Source organism: Pongo abelii, chromosome 10 (assembly GCF_028885655.2).
Source record: "Pongo abelii isolate AG06213 chromosome 10, NHGRI_mPonAbe1-v2.0_pri, whole genome shotgun sequence".
In the NCBI taxonomy this organism is placed as follows: Eukaryota; Metazoa; Chordata; class Mammalia; order Primates; family Hominidae; genus Pongo; species Pongo abelii.
The window spans coordinates 65,631,506-65,651,668 of record NC_071995.2 but is presented as its reverse complement, the minus strand read 5'-3'; the positions used below and the strand labels follow the sequence as shown (position 1 = coordinate 65,651,668).

At 40.7% G+C, this 20,163-nt stretch overlaps 1 long non-coding RNA gene across 1 annotated transcript in view; it reads right to left on the bottom strand.

The window, feature by feature from the left end:
- Positions 1-3,995: 3,995 nt before the first annotated feature.
- Positions 3,996-20,163, bottom strand: part of LOC129049154 (uncharacterized) — a 28,106-nt gene continuing 11,938 nt past the window's right edge. Inside the window, exons 2-3 of the long non-coding RNA XR_008511986.1 lie at positions 17,516-17,715; positions 3,996-4,186 (exon numbers count right to left, since the gene is read on the bottom strand). This is a non-coding gene — a long non-coding RNA (uncharacterized LOC129049154). The remainder of the gene's footprint in view (positions 4,187-17,515; positions 17,716-20,163) is intronic.

Below are 20,163 nucleotides of genomic sequence, written 5' to 3'. Positions count from 1 at the left end.
ATCTCCCTGAGTGAATGTTAAATAGAAAAGCTGTACAAACACACTTCTGGGGCTTTGGGGAGAGTGAAGTGGGTAAATTTGGGGAGGTATTTCCCTCAAATTTTATTATTATAATGCATCATTATCAATTATCTCATATAATTACACATATTTTGATCTGTTTATAAAACACTTTCACAAATATTACCATGTTTAATCTTCATAACTCCACCAGAGCGGATTTCATTTTAAATAGGAACCTCCTTAAAAGCTTCATTCAGTTAGCAAGAGACTGCTCTTTGGTTTTCACCCATTGTAAAAACTCTGTCTGTTCTATATGTTTATAAAATCCAGATTCAGATAACAAGGAGGTAGGCAGGATCTAGCAGGAGTAGAGAGAAAGAAACAGGAGAACTCAGAATAGAGCCTTGAGGAAGAAAGTTGATTTTTCACTGGGCAAAGTACTGATCACAAGGAAAATTGGAAATGAACATAAAAATTGCTGGTTTCAAAACACATTTACTCATTTAATCCCCTTATCCCAGAAACATTTACAAAGAATTTAGTATGTGCTAGGCCTAGGAGACATGATGAATCATCAAACGCAGTAGACTACACTTCAGTCTGGCAATCTATTAGGAACTCATTCTTGTTTCGTTTTGTTTTTGTTTTTTTGAGGCAGAATTTCACTGTGTCACCCAGGCTGGAGTGCAGTGGCGCAATCTCAGCTCACTGCAACCTCTGCCTCATGGTTCAAGTGGTTCTCCTGCCTTAGCCTCCCGAGAAGCTGGGACTACAGGTGCCCACCAACACGCCTAGCTAATTTTTGTATTTTTTGTAGAGACGGGGTTTCACCATGTTGGCCAGGCTGATCTCCAACTCCTGACCTCAAGTGATCCACCTGCCTAGGCCTCCCAAAGTGCTAGGATTACAGGCGTGAGCCACCACACCTGTCCAGGAACTCATTCTTTTATTCAATTAAGCATTAAGAACCTAACATATTTTTGGCACCATTGGTGGAATGTTATGGTCTGAATGTTTGTGTACGCCCCAAATTTATATTTTGAAATCCTAACCCACAATGTGATGGTATTAGGAGGTGGTTAGATCAAGTGACTGCAGAGAGTTAGTAGCCTTTTCCACCATGTGGGGACACAGAGAGCAGGCACCATTTATGAACCAGGAAACAGGCCCTCCCCAGACACTAAATCTGCCAGCACCACGTTCTTGAACTTTCCAGCCTCCAGAACTGTGAGAAATAAATTTCTGTTCGTTACAGTTACCCGGGTTATAGTATTTTGTTATAGTAGCCCTAACAAACTAAGACATGGGGCTACACAGTTAAATAATCCCTGGCTCTGGTCACTGCTCTTAGGAAGTTCACAGTTCAGTATCGGAGACCAGACATTTAATGAAGTGAAAAGAGTAGTAAAGAAGGCATATAGGAGTCACAGAGATAGCACACAGGAGAGAGGGACGAGCTCCACTTAAGTGGTGTCTGGCAGGGGCTGTGCTTCAGTGGAGGTTTTAAAGACGCGTGGGAATTTGCAAGCCAGACGAGACAGGTTAGGACATTCCAGGTGGAAGAAATAGGATGTTCAGCGGCGTCAAGTTGTAAGAAAGCATGATGTGTCCCGGGGGAAGGGTAAGCAATTCAGAATAGAGGAAGCTTGGGGTGCCAGGCAGAGGGGTGGTACTGCTATCCTCCTAGGGTTAGGTTTATGGATACATCGAGTCAGGTTAAGAATTATCCTAAACTTGTCCAGGCACGACGGCTCACGCCTATAATCCCAGTGCTTTGAGAGGCTGAGGAGGGAGGACCAGGAGTTTGAGACTAGCCTGGACAACATAGCTAGACCCTGTCTCCACAAAAAAAGTAAAAATAAAGAAATATTCTAAACTTTATCTGCTATGGATATGTGAAAACAAGGTGCAGGGGCTTTTGGAGCAGCTAGATAAATTATTAAGGAACTGACTCATTTTGGTGAAGGTGGATCTAACTCCCTTTAAGAGAACACCAGGCCAGGTGCAGTGGCTCACACCTGTAATCCCAGCACTTTGGGAGGCCGAGGCGGGTGGATCACTTGAGGTCAGGAGTTTGAGACCAGCCTAGCCAACATAGCGAAAGCCTGTCACTACTAAAAATTCAAAAAAATTAGCCGGGCATGGTGGCGGGCACCTGTAATCCCAGCCACTGGGAGGCTGAGGCAGGAGTATCGCTTGAACCTGGGAGGTGGAGGCTGCAGTGAGCCAAGATTGTGCCACTGCACTCCAGCCTGGGTGACAGAGTAAGACTCCATCTGAAAAAAAAAAAAAAAAAAAGAGAACACCACTAACTGGCGGTACCTTCTATGTCTCCATCACCAAGGTCCAGAACTACCTGGAAAAGAACATGAAGACCTTATGGCCTAAAGTCTACTAATGTAAACTTTTTAGAAGTAGGAAGCATGGCCGTCATAACCAAATGGCTACAAGGTATCTGAATTTGCCTCTGGAGGGTGGCTCTGTAGCCACTACTGGTGTGGAAATCCAGAGGAGATTTCTATACCACTAGAAAGTTGGTGATATGAAGTGTCTGGTCAGGTTGGTTACATGTCGGTCAGGGCACTTGCAGAGCCAGTTTCCTCCATTCTAGGTTGGGGGGTACATTTGCCTCCTAAGGCAATCTAGGTATTTGGAAAGGCTGCAGAGTTAATTCAGCAATTTCTTGGGAACAATACATCTGATTTTTCTTCCAACTGCATCCTAAGGACAGAGTTAATGTTTAAAACCAGCAAGCAGGGAAAAGAGAAAGCTACATCCTGGAGATTGGAGTGCTTTAATAAAAAGCTCATAGACAAAGCCCAGTGGGACCTCTGCTCAAACCTCTTCCTTTGATCCAGCAGGACGAATGCCAGAGGAGTGGTGTCCAGTGTATCCAGGAGCTTCAAAGGGACAGGAGCACCATGACTAGGTAGGGTCCCAGCAGCTGGCTTCCAGACCAGTCTTCTCAGACTAGTGGCCACGCAATTGACACAGCTTATAAAGTAGGTGCCAGTGGAGTCAGCCTCTAGGAGATAAGCCTATGGGGCTGCACGGGGAGCAGCCAGCAAAGAACAGGCTGATTCCTGGGTCCTGGGGATCATGTTGGACTTTGCACCTGGTGAGGAATGAACATGTAAAAGGGGTAACAGAAACTCTGAAATTCTCTACTAGGGAATCTGTTATGAGAGAAGCCATGGCGCAATTCTGCAAACCAGAGAAGATTAAAGGGAAAAAGTTTTGTGGTGTTCCAGGTCATGGGGTCTTTGGTGCCACTCTAACCAAAAGTCATGCCATCCCCAGCTAAGAAGTGGTGAGTGAGAGGAGAAGTATGTGCCGTGAGCACTGTGAGAGCCACACTGGACACTGCTGCTGGTCTGCCTTAGCACAGATTCAACAAAACCTTACTGAATGGAACTGAAATTATTTTAGCTAAGGATGGGCTAAGGGCAATCACCTACATTCAAACTGTTAAGACTGCTCATACACAGTAAAAATGGACCCAACTTGACTGGCAGCTTAATCCATTAATTCTATATGTATTGATTATCAAGCTCCTATTATGTTACGTGTCAGGCACTAATCTAGGTATTTAGAACAAAGCAGATGAAGTCCTTGCTCCGTAGATCTTCTATTCTAGCACAAGGAGAATAACAATTAACAAACAGTGCCTATATCACACATCAGGTGGGGATAAGTACTAGGTGAAGATGAAGAGTTGTAAGAAGATAGGGAGATGCCGGAGAGGGCACTATTTTACTTAGACTTACTTACTGTGAAGGCCTTTCTGATAAGGTGACATCTCAGCAGATTTGAAAGAAGTGAGAAGCTTATGGGAATCTCCGGGCAGAAGGCCCAGGATATGCAAAGAACCAACAGATGCAAAGCCCTGAGGTGGTAACATGTTTGGGGCATGGCAAAGAGGGCAAGTGGCTGGAGCAGTGAAGTCAGCAAGAGGGAAAGTCATAGAGATGAGGCCAGAGACATAGCCAGGTACCAGGCCACATGAACAAATTTGGATTTTATTTTGAGTGATTTGGGAAATCGAGGTTTAAATATTTGAGGAGACATCAGACCAGGTGTGGTGTCTTCCACCTGTAATCCCAGCACTTTGGGAGGCTGTGGTGGGAGGATTGCTTGAGCCCAGGAGTTCGAGATCAGCCTGGCCAACATAGGGAGACTGTCTCTACAAAGCAAACAACAAACAACAAACGAAAATTAGGCAAGTGTGGTGACATGTGCCTGTAGTCCTATCTACTTGGGAGGCTGAGGTGGGAGGATCACTTGAGCCCAGGGGTTCAAGCCTGCAGTAAGCCGTTATTGTTCCATTGAACTCCAGCCTGGGAGACAGAGTGAGACACTGTCTCAAAAAGAAAAAAAAAAAACAAAGAAGAAGAAAGAGAGATAGCAAACCCACATGCCTGTAATCCCAGCACTTTGGGAGGTTGAAGCAAGCAGATCACCTGAGGTTAGGAGTTCAAGACCTGCCTGGCCAACAAGGTGAAACCCCATCTCTACTGAAAATACAAAAATTAGCCGGGTGTGATGGCAGGTGCCTGTAATCCCAGCTACTCAGGAGGCTAAGGCAGAAGAATTGCTTGAACCCGGGAGGCGGAAGTTGCAGTGATCCAAGATCACGCCATTGCACTCTAGCCTGGGCAACAAGAGCGAGACTCTGTCTCAAAAAAAAAAAAAAAAAAAAAGAGAGAGAGAGAGAGGGGTAGCAAACCCAAGGTGAGAGATTACAACGGACTCTTAAAAAGAAATCCTCAGCCGGGCGCGGTGGCTCACACCTCTAATCCCAGCACTTTGGGAAGCTGAGGTGGGCGGATCACGAGGTCAGGAGATCGAGACCATCCTGGCTAATATGCTGAAACCCTGTCTCTACTAAAAAAAAAAATACAAAAAATTAGCTGGGCATTGTGGTGGGTGCCTGTAGTCCTAGCTAATCAAGAGGCTGAGGCAGGAGAATGGCGTGAACCCGGGAGGTGGAGCTTGCAGTGAGCCGAGATCGCACCACTGCACTCCAGCCTGGGAGACAGAGCGAGACTCCATCTCAAAAGAAAAAAAAAAAAAAAATCCTCAATGTATATGTATTTTTACACCCTTTCGAAGTCACATTGAACTAAGCACTGTGGAAGACAAAAACCAGATGCAAGCCATGGTCTCTATTCTCAAGGAGCTTTCAGCCTAGCTCGGGAGGAAAGCCACACCTCAGGAAACATTTCAACAGCACAGTAAACAGCATGTGCTGCATATTTTCCTTTTACTCATCAGATTCACTCTCTACTCTTTTCCACCCTGCTATGTGCCACAGGAGGCTTTTTAAACAGTGTCACTGAGCTCCCTTGCCCACTGACTTCTAGTAGAATTTGACTAGTGAGAGAAGGAAGCCAGTGAGGACAGGGTATTTATCTCCCTGGTTCCCTTCATGATGGTTTGCCAAAGATTGGCTATGCCCCTTGCCAGAAGACCTCAGCTCCTGTCAGGAGGCCCTCTCCTCCAGCTGTAGATATTCCCTTGGAGTTTTGGAAACCATCCCGTCCCCTTGACCCTTCAAGCCTAGAGGTAGTAAGGATTTCCTGCTGCTGCTAGCTCCAGGGTGCTTCATTTTCTCTTGTCAATTTCCCTTCATCCTATCCATACTTTAGCACTCGGTCTTTAAATTAAATTCTGATTGTGCCCTGTTTGTTCTGCCAGATCCTGACTGGTACAGAGGATAACATGTATCTAAGTACCATGTAATGTAGATAATGGGATCTCCTGAGGGCTAGGAGAATTGGGTTTCTTGGAGGAGTGAGAGAAGAATTCCTGGAGAAAGTGGAATTGATCTGAGCCTCAGAAAATGAGCAGGCTTCTCTTAAGCAGAAGAAAGTCACTCCACACTAAGGGAGCAACAGAAATGAAGGCAGAGAAGTGGAAATAAGCACTACAGAAGGTCAGGTGGTCCTTACGTAGAGAATAGGAACTGAGGACTGGAAAATAAGATGTCGAGGAGCACAGCGAGGTGAACCCAGGTCACGGACTACAATAAAAAGCCAGGGAGAGGTTCACATGAGAGGTGGATGGACACAAGAGGCCACTGGAGATTTCTGAGCAGTGAGGTGACCTGAGGAAAGTGCTAAGTAGGGAAGGTGCATCATTTTGGCTGCAGAGTGTTAGAGAAACCGGAGCGAAGAGAACAGTTCAGAGGTCATTCTCAGGAGCACCTGAGGGTGGTCCCAGAGCAAGGCAGAGGCAGATACTATTTATTTGGATGCTTCCCCTAGAGCCCAAAAGAGGAGACTTCATTTTGAAGTAGAGAGAAGCCAGAAGGGCCAGATGGTTTTCTTGCTACCTTTGGGTTTGAGAAGCATACACAATTCTTAAACCTGCTTATCAAGGCATTTTGTAATAAAGCTTATTAAAATGATCAGCTAAAGTGAGATATAATTAAGAGATAATGGGTCAGGGAAATCTGGAATCCAGAAAGATTCCCTCCTCAATCCTTTCCCAGTGGTGTGTAGACAGAATTTATCAATCACTCAGGAAGAAAATGAAGTATTATAAATGAGGAGTAAATAGTGTGCTCTGGAGCCCACTATAATAACTGATGTCTCATCTGTGGAGAGAACTGATACACTGGCTGCTCGCCAATGTTGGATGCCAACGTTTAAATTTAAGCTAAAGCGTACATGTCATTAAAAGAAAATGCAAAAATCTAAAGACCTCTCTTTCCTTTGTTATCTTCTTTTTAAAGAGCTATTGTAAAGAGATGAAGGGGAGAGACACTCAACCACACCAACAGGATCCAGAATGAGCCATTGCCCTGGTTTACTGGCAGCCCTGGGCATTGGGGTCCCATACACCTTGGGGATATGAGCCAATCCTGCTTATTTGGCCCCTCTAACTCCAAGCCTCCATGGGCCAAGTCCAGGGACATAGACTTTCATTCTGCCTTCAGATGTAGGTCTATTATAGGGGAAGTTTAGAAGTGTCTGGTTCAGGATAGCCCTGCTCACCAGGAAAACCCAATGACCCTAAACTATCTCTGGGGCTTCCTAGACCTGGGTTGCATGGAAAGCATGCAGAAGAGTCTCAGGCTAAGGGACCCTTCCAATGAGTAATAGTAGCCTTACATCTTGGCTGCCTGAGTACCCTCAAAATAATAGCTAATACTTATAGAATGCATTTATCATGTCAGTTAGTGTTCTAAGAGCTTTATCCATGTGGACAAATATAGTTCTCACAATCATTTTGTGTGGTAGGTCTATTAGTCCTTTTTTAGAGATTAGGAAACTGAAGCACAGAGAGGTGCTTGCCCAAGGTCACACAGCAAATCAAATGCCAAGGCAAGTAGTTTGGCGCTACAGTCTATGCAGATGTTGCTTTCAGCATTAGGTAAAGATTTGACTAGATCACCACCATGACAACATCAATCTTGTTATTACCATCAATAACATTTCATATCACAAAATGAGCTGTTCAGTGAAGCCCCTCATGTTGATATGGTCAGGCCACTCTCTCTGGCTTTCCCCAGTAGTTTGTTACCCAGGGCAAGCTTACTTCATAGATGGAAACAGTGAAATAAAAATATCTAAGAGACGTGTCCAGAGACATTAGCAGGGGTAGACAAGGCATTAGGTTTAGAATCCAAATTTGTTGACTGCTAACAAATTTCTCCTTTTCTTTTCCCCCAAACCCAATTATTACAAAATTTCCTCCATTTTAGAGATGAGGGGTAGGTACTCCCAAAAGCACATGCCATATAATGGGCAAGCTTTGAGGCGTTAGGACTGCAGGGGAAAATTCTTACCATTGCCACGAGAATGATTTGAGTCTGGTGTTTCAGTGTCAAAGTCACAAAAAGTCCAAACGTAAGTTAATTATTTCTTCTTTATCTTATTGCCACAAATCTACCCCTCTGCTTCAAATGAATGAAAAAGAGGAGTCCATGGCAGTAGAAATAGGTCCTGTCTACCAATATTGCCATTCCACAGAGGAATCTAGCCACGCAAGGGCCTTGGAAAAATTGCTTTTAATTAAATCATACATTTATGCACATCTGCACTCTTACTGAAGTTAAAATCTGGGGTGGCAATATGCTGGCTCATTTCAATAGTATAAACAGTCAGTGGGCAATCTAAGGCTCAAACCCATGTTTGTCTTTAATTAGCTAGGCGAAGGCAAGATAAATCATTTCTGGTGATTGAATAATTTAGACAATTGTTCTTAAATGGTCCTGGAAAATTTTTAACACTTTTACATTCGAAAATGTTTTGATTGAAGAAGAGCTACTTTAAGTATCATTGTAGACAGTACATTGTGCTTGTTATTTATCTCTCATAAGTGATATTGGACATATCCATTGTTCACACAGCACTGTTCTCTAATGAAGGTTTTGAAATACAGAAACTTTGAAGGCCTGTAAGCAAATACTTGTATTTAGCACGTGTGCAGGTGAGTGGCCACTGATCAGCATTTCCAACTGGCACAAATAATACAAACTAGCCAAGAAATAATAAACTATTGGTAGGCAGATAATAACAGATACAAAAAAAGAGATTACAAGGGATTTTGTTAATTGGGCAGGAAAAAGAGGTTTGCTTATTGGGAAAAGAAAAAAACAGCTTTCTTCTGACCTGGAAGGGACAAAGAAATAGAGAGATCAATGCTTTTAAAGAGCAGCAAAAGATAAATAAATCATAGTGGAGGTACTAGAAAGGATGACAAGCAAGAAAATGGGTGTGGGATTTGACTCAGCAATCCCATTACTAGGTATATACCCAAAGGAATATAAATCATGCTATCATAAATACACATACATATGTATGTTCGTTGCAGCACTATTCACAATAGCAAAGATATGGAATCAACCCAAATGCCCATCAATGGTAGGCGGGATAAAGAAAACATGTACATATATACCGTAGACTATACAGCTATAAAAAAGAATGAGATCATGTCCTTTGCAGGAACATGGATGGAGTTGGAGGCCATTGTCCTTAGCAAACTTATGCAAGAACAGCAAACCAAATACTGCATGTTCTCATTTATAAGTGGGAGCTAAATGATGAAAACACATGGACACGTGAAGGGGAACAACAGACACTGGGGCCTACCAGAGGGTGAGGAGGAGGGAGAGGAGCAGGAAAAATAACTAATGGGCACCAGGCTTAATACCTGGGTGACTAAAAAATCTGTAAACAAACCCCTGTGACACGAGTTTACCTATATAACAAGACTGCATGTATACCCCTGAACTTAAACGTAAATCAAAACAAGAAAATGAATGTGGAGAGACAGCAAGAATGAGAAAGGAGGAGATAGGAGAAACTTTGTAGAAATTTTTACAAGGAAGAAGAGGGACAGGATGAAATGTATGAGATGAGGCCAAGTATGAGATTGAAAGCTTTAGGCAAAACATAGAAAAAAAATCACTAGAATATTAGAATCAAATTATTTTCTTATAGTACACATTGTTAACTCTTTTCATTTGGAGCTACAGTCTTGTTCTGTGTATCAATAATTTGGTCAACAATGGACAACATATATGATGATACTCTCATAAATTCTAATAGAACTGAAAAATTCCTGTTGCTTAAGTGATGTTGTAGCCATTGCAAAGTGGTCACACAATGTATTATTCATGTGTTTAAGATGTTGTTGCTGTAAACAAACCTACTGTGCTACCAGTCCTATAAAAGTATAGCAGATGTACAGTATATAATATTTGATAATGATAATAAACAACTATGTTGCTGGTTTATGTAGCTACCATGCTAAAGTTTTATTCTTAGAGTGTACTCTTACTACTTATTTTAAAAATCAACTTTAAAACAGCATCAGGCAGGTCCTTCAGGAGGTATTTCAGAAGACTACATTGTTATCCTAGGAGATGACAGCTTCACTACATGTGTTATTTCTCCTGAAGACCTTCCAGTGGGACAAGATGTGGAGGTGGAAGACAGTGATATGGATGATCCTGACTTTGCAAGCCTAGGTTAATCTGTCCTTGTGTCTTAATTTTTAAGTAAAAAAATTTAAATAAGAAAATTTAAGGCCGGGCGTGGTGGCTCATGCCTGTAATCCCAGCACATTGGGAGGCCAAGGTGGGTAGATCACCTGAGGTCAGGGGTTCAAAGACCCAGCCTGGCAAACACGGTGAAACCCCAGCTCTACTGAAAATATAAACATTAGCTGGGCATGGTGGCACTTGCCTATCCCAGCTACTAGGCAGGCTGAGGCATGAGAATTGCTTGAACCCAGGAGGCAGAGGTTGCAGTGAGCTATCGCGCCACTGCACTCCAGCCTGGGTGTCAGAGCAAGGCTCTGTCTCAAACAAACAAACAAAAAAAAATAGGAAAAAGCTTATAGAATGAGAACATACAAAAAGAAAATAATTTTGTACTGCTATACAATGTGTTTCTGGGTTTGTTGTTGTTGTTTTTCAAGATGGGGGTCTCACTATATTGCCCAGGCTGGTCTCAAACTCCTGAGCTCAAGGGGTCCTCCTGTCTTAGCCTTCAGAGTAGCAAGGCCTATAGGCACGTACCACAGCTATGTGTTATTACAAGAGTCAAAACATTTTTAAAACATAAAAGTTTATAAAGTAAAAATGTTACAGTAGGCTGAGGTTAATTTCTTGTTGATGGAAGAAAACTTTTTAAATAAATTGAGCATAGAGTCCATGTACAGTATTTATAAAGTCTGCAGTAGTGCAGAGTAATGTCCTAGGCCTTCACATTCACTCACCACTCACTCACTGACTCACCCAGAGCAACTTCCAGTTCTGCAAGCTGCATTAATGGTAAGTGCCCTAAACAGGTGTAACTTTTTAAAAATTTTTTATACTTTATTTTTACTGTAGCTTTTGTATGTTTAGACATGTTTAAACACACAAATATTTACCATTGTATTACACCTGCCTACAGTATTCATTACAGTAGCATGGTGTACAGGTTTGTAGCCTAAGTGCATTAGGCTATACCGTATAGCCTGGGTGTGTAGTAGGCTGTACCACCTAGGTTTGTGTAAGTGCACTCTGTGATGCTTATACAATGATGAAACTGCATAAAGAGGCATTTCTCCGAGTGTATCTTTGTCATTAAGTGACACGTGACTATATTTCAGTTCTCCATCTCATTGGGGTTGTTCCATTTCGGGCACCTGTTTTTCTTCTCTCTCCTCTCATACCAATGCTCTGTTATCCTTTCCTCCTTGCCTAATTTACAATGAGTGAAGAACCTGACAAACGTTTCATATAATGTATGCTTTACAGAAAGAAAAAAATCCTTGATTGCTTTATTCTTGAGCCATGTGTCAGGCTGTGTGCAAAGTGTTTTGCCTGAACCATCTCCTTGACTCCTCACTACAACCCAATGAGGCAGGTATATTATCCTGATTTCAGAGACAAGGAAATGGAGGCCTCGAATGGTTAAGTAACTTGTTAGTAACTGGCAGTGAATGGATCTGGATTCAGGGACTCTGATGCCAGAGCTCACTTACCCACTCAGAACTTTGCACATATGCTGTGGGGGGACGTGGAAGATGGGGAGGCTGCTATCTTCCACTACCTGCCCACACATTTTCATCTGACCTAATAGTGGCACCTTCAGCTTCCCTGTTAGTACTTCTCCCTCTCCCACCCCCAATGGTTGGGGAATCCCATTCAACAGAAATCCTGACATCAGCACACCCATCCCAAGCAGATCTGAGATCTCTTCCTTTTTTTACTGTAGGCTTGTTTCCATGCTGCTGTTTACTGGCTTGGTCCTTATTTTGTCTTCCCTTATGTGCTGTTTCTTAAACAGAATTGCTTCCACTCACTACAGAGCTATTAAGACAACATTTGGAAAAAAAGGAAGTTAAGACCCAGAGAATTTATCCAAAGAAATGCTCTATCAAATATGAGAACTTGATGGAATTATACATTTCTGTTGTAATTCAATCAAGCACAGTCATATTGGTATGTGGGAATGTTGACGAATAATCTAACTTGATAGAGAGAGATGATCCAAGACTGAGAAATTACTGTATATTTCAGATCTTTGAAACAAACAAAAAAGTGTCTACACCATGGGGTCAGACGAGTTTTTCCTCCTTGAGAAATGAAAAATCAACAAAGTAATATAAATAAGATCAACAGAAAAGTAATAAGATGACCCTCCAAAGAGAAATAATGTTCTCTAACCTGGTAAAGCAATAGAAAAGAGAAAGACATCCTCTCCTTTTTTTAAAAAAAAAAAAAGAAAAAAAAAAGGGTTTCACGTAGAGCTAACTGGCAGCAAAGGGTGTCTAAAGAGACCATTTATGAAGAGTAAGTCAAGGGGAAGCACTAATATCCTGAAATCCTGCAAGATCCTGCAAAGTGCCAAAGAAATCACTGAGCAAACACATGACTAGCTGGCAGCTGCCCCGGAGCACGTGGCAGTGTAAGAACTTCCTTCTTTTTTGGAGAAGGACCACATTTTCAACAGTAGCTTCTGTCCCCAGGCTTACCACTTCTAACCTTTATGTCAGCAAATCTCCTCAAAGTTCACAAAGTAAGTCCTGCTGAAGTTCAGGTAAATGACCAACCTACATTCAGCAGCTTCCTCTTGAGCCAAGCTTTTCCAACCTCACTTTTTCCTCCATAGCCCTCCCCATGCATCTTTTCCCCTAGTTGTTAAAAGTTTTCCTGAAATGATTTGGGATTAGTATAAAATGGGGGCGAGAGTGAAGTTTACTAAAATTGTCCTTAATCTCTCTAACTTCTAAGTCATTTTCTATTTTCATTTCAAGCAATGAGGACTTTTTAAATTCCCTGAAGAACCTGAGGAAATTTTGATTTATCACTGATGGGACCAAACAAGAACACTACTCACCTTTTAAAACTAATCTTGTGAAAAGACTAAGCCAGAAAATATAAATGCCTTCCCTACATTTAAAATACCATAATTCTGACTTTTTCAGAGGTCATCCAAATGTTAACATCAACGATCCAGAACACAGCTGAAGAGCAGAAGGGACTTTTTAAAGACTTGTAGATAAACACAATTGGTGTCACAAAATCCATGCATCACAATCCATGAATTTTATTAATGAAAGAATCATCCATTCTTTTACTCAAAAACAATCCATAGCATGGTACAGTGGTCAGATGGCCTGAATACAGATTGTGTCTCCCCTACTTACTAATTATATGAACTTGGCAAGTTTCTCAAGCTCTTTGTGTCTCAGTTCTTTCATCTGTAAAATAGTATTTTCATTGTAGGGTTCATATGAGGATTAAATCAGGTTACCTATTTAAAATTCACAGAACGGAACCTAGCACACAGAAAATGCACAAGTATGAGCTATTATTCTTTGATACACCTTCCTATTAAGCTTAGAAATCTGGTTTCTCAGGCCATTGCATGTTAGAATTAGCAAATTAAGAAAGGTGGGAGGGTGATAGTAAAAGATCCACTGACTATTTTCAGTAAGGAAAGAGACAGAAAAATTGTCAAAAGCAAGCAAAGGATCTAAAAAGCATAGCTGCTTTAAGCCGTAGAGCATTGAAGTAAGATGCTCTAGACCAACAATAATCCTAAAGTGTTAATGCAACAGATGTGATGAATGATCTTTTGCAGTGATTAAGAAATAGTTCAGTTTTGCTCTTTATACTTAACTCTAATTTGTGAAGCAAGAAAGAGTGCAGTAATTTTATAAGTATCTTCATTAAAATACTTAAAACTATTTGGTTGCTTCTAAGGAACATGTTTTAGTTATATTGAAAGTCTCCTTCTTGGCATTTAACCTGCAGACTTAATGTGCCTGAATTAGGTAAGAAACCATTAATAACTTCAACAATACATGCATGTGTGAGCCTTTTAGTATGATAGAATATAAATGATTTTGAAATGTCAAATGATAATATATACAATAGTCTGACACTAGAGTCGCAAATCCATCTGAAGATGTTGTACTCATTTAAACTTGTATTTATTACATCTAAGATGTATGCCTAACCCTGCACCAGGCATTGCAAAGAGGCAAAAAAGATGTTTAAAATAAACTCCCTCTCCTCAACAAGCCCATCAGCCCATCCAGGCAATGAACACTTAACTCCACAGTGCTTTGTTTCCCTGGCTGCCTCCTGTGTTTATCCAAAGTGATTTGAAGGCTGTCTGAACTCTTGCTCTAGGCAGAATTGAGTGACACCCTGACACCTCCAGTTCATACTGTTTCCAGACTTCCGGAGCTTCTGCCATTACTTTATAGTCTTGCCCTTTGGCTCCCTGCTCCTGCTGGGGGAACAAAAAGTCATTTTCCTGCCTTAACCATTAGCTGGTAAGGGTTTTAAGATATTACCCCTACTCTAGGAATGTCTATTCTCTCAATTAATTTAGAGGAGAAAAATGAAGACCCTCTCTCCTCCAAATCTATAGGTATAGGTAGAAATAAAGCCAACACAGGGCAAAAGAGTCTTAGGAAATTTCTCTGGAAGATAGAACATTTCTCAGATTCCTCTCAAATCACAGTGCTTGAAGAATGGTCCAGAGGCCTGCTTAGGCTATGAGAATGAATCGAGTTTAAGCATTCCTTCAAATCTATCCAATTGTCTGGTATTCTTGTTTTTCAATGAAGATTTCCAGATAGAATGATGGAGAAAATGAGTTACTGGGAAAGACTTTGAAATAGCCTTAGTCATAATGAAAATCTCTCCTTCCACTTGTTCATTTCAGTCAGAACCAGTCGTTTTCCATCAGCTCATATGATTTCTGAAACCCAACATCCTTCAGAGAAATATTCCAGGAGAATCTTATAAAATGTCAACCTATTTCAGAAGCAGCAGAGTGTAACTCTACCTTATTCCACATCATATTTAGTTTAATGCTGACTTAACTTTGAGAAGATTTATGCAAAAATAGTAATAAAAGTTGATAACTTTCATTTGTAAAAATTCTGAAAAGGAAAGGAACTATTTTTCTTCTATTATTTTGCTTTTACTCTTCTAGTATTTGAATAACATGATTTCATATTGCAACAGAAGCTTCAGGTAATAAAAAATGGCTTCTTCACTTCTTCTGTTTCTTCTGTGTAGGGGAAATCATTGTCATAACTATGTAGGGATTTAATGGCTCAGTTTAGTCAATAATTAAAACTGTTTGTATGTAAATGGCAAAGTTAGAAGTTGCAGAGTTAGAAATTACAGATCAAAAGCAGCCTGCAGATATGTTTTGTTTGGCTTCCACAGTGTTTTTTGAAAATGTGAACTAAATGCCAACATTTAAAAATCAGGAGATTTCATGTAAATATCCAGATTTCTGACTTTTCTGGAAATAAGGCAAAATCTGTCTGCACTGTGCTTCCTCCTAGTCCTACTTGGCAACGGAGAACATCCCCCACCTTTTGTAGCTTCAGTCCTCCCCACTCCCCACCAGTGCCTGCCCTGCAGGTCACCGCAGTCCCCACCACTTCCTGTTATTGTGTGTGTGCTAGGCTGGCTTTACCCATTGACATTACCTACCTTTCTCCAGCAGGCATTTAGATTTTTAATTTTACTGTAAGTTTTGTATTTCCTGAGATTTTCTCACCACCATTTCTCTGTTGCTACAAATGTATCCTGACATTTCTTTCTTTTCATTTCTTATGCTCCATTTCTTGGTGCTACTGCCGAGACTAAGAGAGGTCAATTGTAATTTGGGCATTCACACTGAAGCCTTTCAGACTAGTTTGTACATAAATACATACCTGGCACAAGAAACATTGTTTTCTCTTGTGCTTGAAAATCAAACCAATTTATAATTAGCACCGAAGAGTGCGAAGACCCTAAAACCACTGCCTGTGTAATAGCTCACTGCAGTAAAATCTTTGGTTTTACTCTTTGGTAACCTCTTGTAGCTTTTGTAGACAGAGTTAGCTCTATTTTGGGACTCTTTTTCTACATCAGAAGCACACAATTGATATCTTACTGTTACTAGTTTGCTTTTCCTGAAAGCAGTGTTGAGGTTCTGAACTTCTTGTAGAAGTTCATAAACATGGTTTGTACCAAGAAACAATTCAAATGTCTCATTACTACAAAAACAATTCAAATGTCTCATTACTACAGAAACACTCAGCTATAAGTAATATATTCAGAACAAAGATGATGCTTAAAGCAAACTCTTTCTTTGATATACTTTAAATATTTGTACCCTCCAAATTTTATGTTATAATTTGTTCCCCAGTGTTGGAGGTGGGGACTGGAGGCAGGTATTTGGGACATTCAGGATCTTTCATGGACATTTGTCCTTGCATAATGATTTAGTTCTCCCTCTGTTGGTTCCTAGGAGATCTGATTGTTAAAAAAGAGCCTTGCACCTGCCCCTCTCTCTCTCTTGCTTCCCTCCTCTTGCCATGTGATGCCCACTCCCCTTTCCCTTCTGCCATGATTGGAGGCTTCCTAAGGTCCTCACCAGAAGCAGATGCTGGTGCCATGCTTCTTGTACAGTCTGCAGAACTGTCAGTCAAATAAACCTGTTTTCTTTATAAGTTATTCAGTCTCAGGTAGTTATTTTTATCAACACAAAGTGAACTAAGACATTCAACATTGCTGTTTAGATACCTGATAAATAAGGATATCAAACTTAACGTAGCCAGTATTGAATGTGTGATTTCTTCCTCTCCACCTCTGTTTTTCCCAATATGTGTTTCTTATCTCAGCAAATGGCAAGTCTAGACTTTCCATCACTCAAGCCAAACACTTGGGTGTCATTCTTGATTCTTCTCTTGCTCTTACACATCACATCATATCCATCTGCAAATCCTGTTGATTTTACACTAAAAAATATCCGGGATCCACCTACTTCTCACTACTGCCACAAATATCACCATGCTCAAAGGCACCATTATCTCTCCTCTGGATTACAGAAGTAGCCTCTTAACAGTAGGCATACTGATCTCTTCGCAATGTAAGATCATGGCACTTCTCTTCTCAAAACTCCCCGACAGTTTCCCATTAGCCAGAGCAAAAGCCAAAGTCTCTGGAGTAGCTAAAAGCTCCTGTATAATTTATGTGCTCCTTTTTTGCCCCTCTGGTGGTTTGCCTTGTTTTGCCCTGCCTTGCTCACTTCGCTTCAGCCACAGTGGCCTTGTTGCTGTTCCTCACACACACCGCGCATGCCCCACCACACGTGCCTTACCTGTTGCTACTGTTGGTTCCTTTGCCTGGAGTACTCTTCCTCAAGAACGTCCTCCTTGCCTTCAAGTCTTTGCTAAATGTTGCCTTCTTTGTTTTATTTATTTATTTATTTAAGATATGATCTTGCGCTGTGTCCCAGGCTGCAGTGCAGTGGTGTGATCATAGCTCACGAAGCCTCTAACCACCTCAAGGTGATCCTCCCACCTCAGCCTCTCAGAGTGCTGGGATTACAGCCATCCCAGCCTAAACATTGCCATCTTGCTCAGGTCTATTTAAAGGTGCACTCTATTTAAAGCTGCATTCTGTTTAAAATTGCAGTGCTGCCTCTCAGACCCTAGCTTTATTTTCTTCTTCATACTTACCACCATATGACATTTTATTTGTACTCACTTGTTTTCTGTTGGCTCCCTCCTTTAGAATGTATGCTTTTTGAGGTTGGGGACTTTTGTCATTCTTTTTTTTTTTTTTAACTGCTGCTTTTCAGTACCCAGAACAATGCCTGGGACATAAGAGTTCCTTGAAAAATGTTTGATGAATGAATTAAGTAGAAATGCCATAGATGTAAACTTTTCTATTTTCAGAATTGAAATCTGTAAAGAAGAATGCATGCTTCCAATCATGAGCATATTTATATGATCTTCAGAAGGATACAGCCAACATAGAAAGATTTATTTCCTACATTCTCTGAACATGACCCATGATTCCTGATTTATCGAAGTTAAGCCCTGTTGTTGAATTCCAAACATGGGAAACCTCTAAATATGAACAAAGGAAAATTCACTATTTCAAGTTATGCCCTACTAAGGGGTAGAGGATTCACTTTAATATTATGGCAACTGTAAATAAGGCCCTTTGGAGAGGTACATTTAGGCCATTGTGGCTGTTGGGCATGTTTCTGGGTCTGAGTTCTGTTAGGTTGGTGCAAAAGTAATTATGGTTTTTGCCCTTGAAGTGATGGAGAAAACTGCAATTACTTTTGCACCAACTACTTGAAATTCAGTGGCATCACTGATGGCTACATTTGTTTTAACATCTTACCATGGGTTAAGATGTTACAACTCTTAGGCCTATATTACTTAAATGCAGCATGTTCCTTCTGAACCTGAAAAAAAGACCAAAAGAAAAAAAAAACCCACAATATAAAAATCTGCTACTTTAGTAGAAACAATTAAAAAACAAAGCAAAATGGATAATATACTGGCCACATTAATGTTTCAATTAGCTATTGATTTCTTAGCACTAATTTAGATGTGGGTATAGTCACTGTTCATTGCATGTGCCATCAAAGTTGTGTTAAAATGAGAGAGATGCAATCAACTGTCTAATATTAATTCTGGAGTTGGCATTTACCCATTTCAGGGATTTTTTTTTCATTCTGACTTTCCTTCAAAGCACTTTACAAAGTACTCAATTTACAAAATGCAATGTTGGGTAGTATCATACAGGTAGTATTCTAAGGGCTTTATGTATCATAGCTGACTACAATGCTATGAAAGTGGAGAATTGTTATCTCTATTAATAGAGGAGAAAAACTAAGGCAAAAGGAGGTCTAAAAATTTGCCTAAGACTACAGACTTAGTTTCAGTGCCTGGTTTGGACCCAGCTAGAGTTCATGTTCTTAATAATTGCAATAAAAAAGAGAGAATAATACAAAAATAGATCCCAAATAATTGCGTTATTTATAAAGTTTTATTCATAGGTAGTAAGAACGTTCTACAGGAGACAAAGAAAATCTATCTCTTGCAGAGTCAAAAGCACTATTGTGAATTTGACCTTTGAACAGAGAGAACCAATCAAGAATGTACAAATCTGAACCCAAATAATATAATAAACTCTTATGAAAATGCCTTTCCTCTTCCCACAATTCTCAACTCTGATAGGAAATCCCAGAAGTGACTAAATATTGTGCAACATCAGAAAAAGGGTATAAGGGCAGAGCAGGATAGTCTGTCCTGAAGATTGTTTTACTGAAGCCAGCACAAAGACTCTAATGACATCACTGGGCACATGGAAAAGTGGAGTATGGGGCTGCTCCTCACACCTGCACTGCAGTGATGACAAAATGTGACACCCACAAGAGGGTGGCTGTCCTTTCCAGGCAGGAAAGGCCTAGAGCTCATAAAGAACATAGCTTTGCCTCTTCATAAATTCTAGTCATATGCATCAAACATGCTTTCAGAATACATATGAACTTGCTTCTGCTGCACATTTATGAAGCAACTACCAAGTCTCACAACCTTATAAGTTGCAGATGTATTCCTTTTCATTCTCAGTAAGCTTTTAAAATATTTTTTTCCCTTGGTGTCCAATATAAACATATTGCAATTAACTTTGGGAAAAAAACAAGATTCTTTAAATATATTGTATTCATATGCTTAAAATGTAGGTTACCAATATAGTTTTAATTTTTTATAGGTATGTCTATGAAAAATTTTTATGTTCTAATTTTCCCCAAAGCACAAAGGAGGGATGCTTTGCTTGTAATAAGGGCTCATTTAATGCTTGTTAAATTGAACACAAACCTTGAGAATCAGGGGACATAGTGCTCTTTCTAGGATGTAAATCTAGTATGCCACACCTCTATTTAAATACTTACATGGTCCCTACTGCTCTAAAGATAAAGGCCAAATTCCTTAACATAGATTTTAGGGTAAGCAGGAGCCACATCCTACCACATGCTACCTCCTTTACCTGGAATGCCTTCTGCACCCTCTCCCCAACACATCATCTCACCTCTCAGTCTTTCCTGACCACCCCCTGGTAAGACCGGGTTGGATGCTGTATTAGAGTTTTCCAAAGAAACAGAATCAATAGGATATTTATATAGCTATAGAGAGATTTATTATGAGAAATTAACTCATGCAATTATGGAAGCTGAGAAGTCTCATGATCTGCCATCTGCAAGCTGGAGACCCAGAAAGCCAGTGGTATAGTTGCAGTCCAAACCCAAAGGCCCAGAAACTGGGGGCTGATGATATAATTCCTGGATCAAGCCTGAAGGCCTGAGAACCAGAAGTGCTGATGGTGCTGATGTCTGA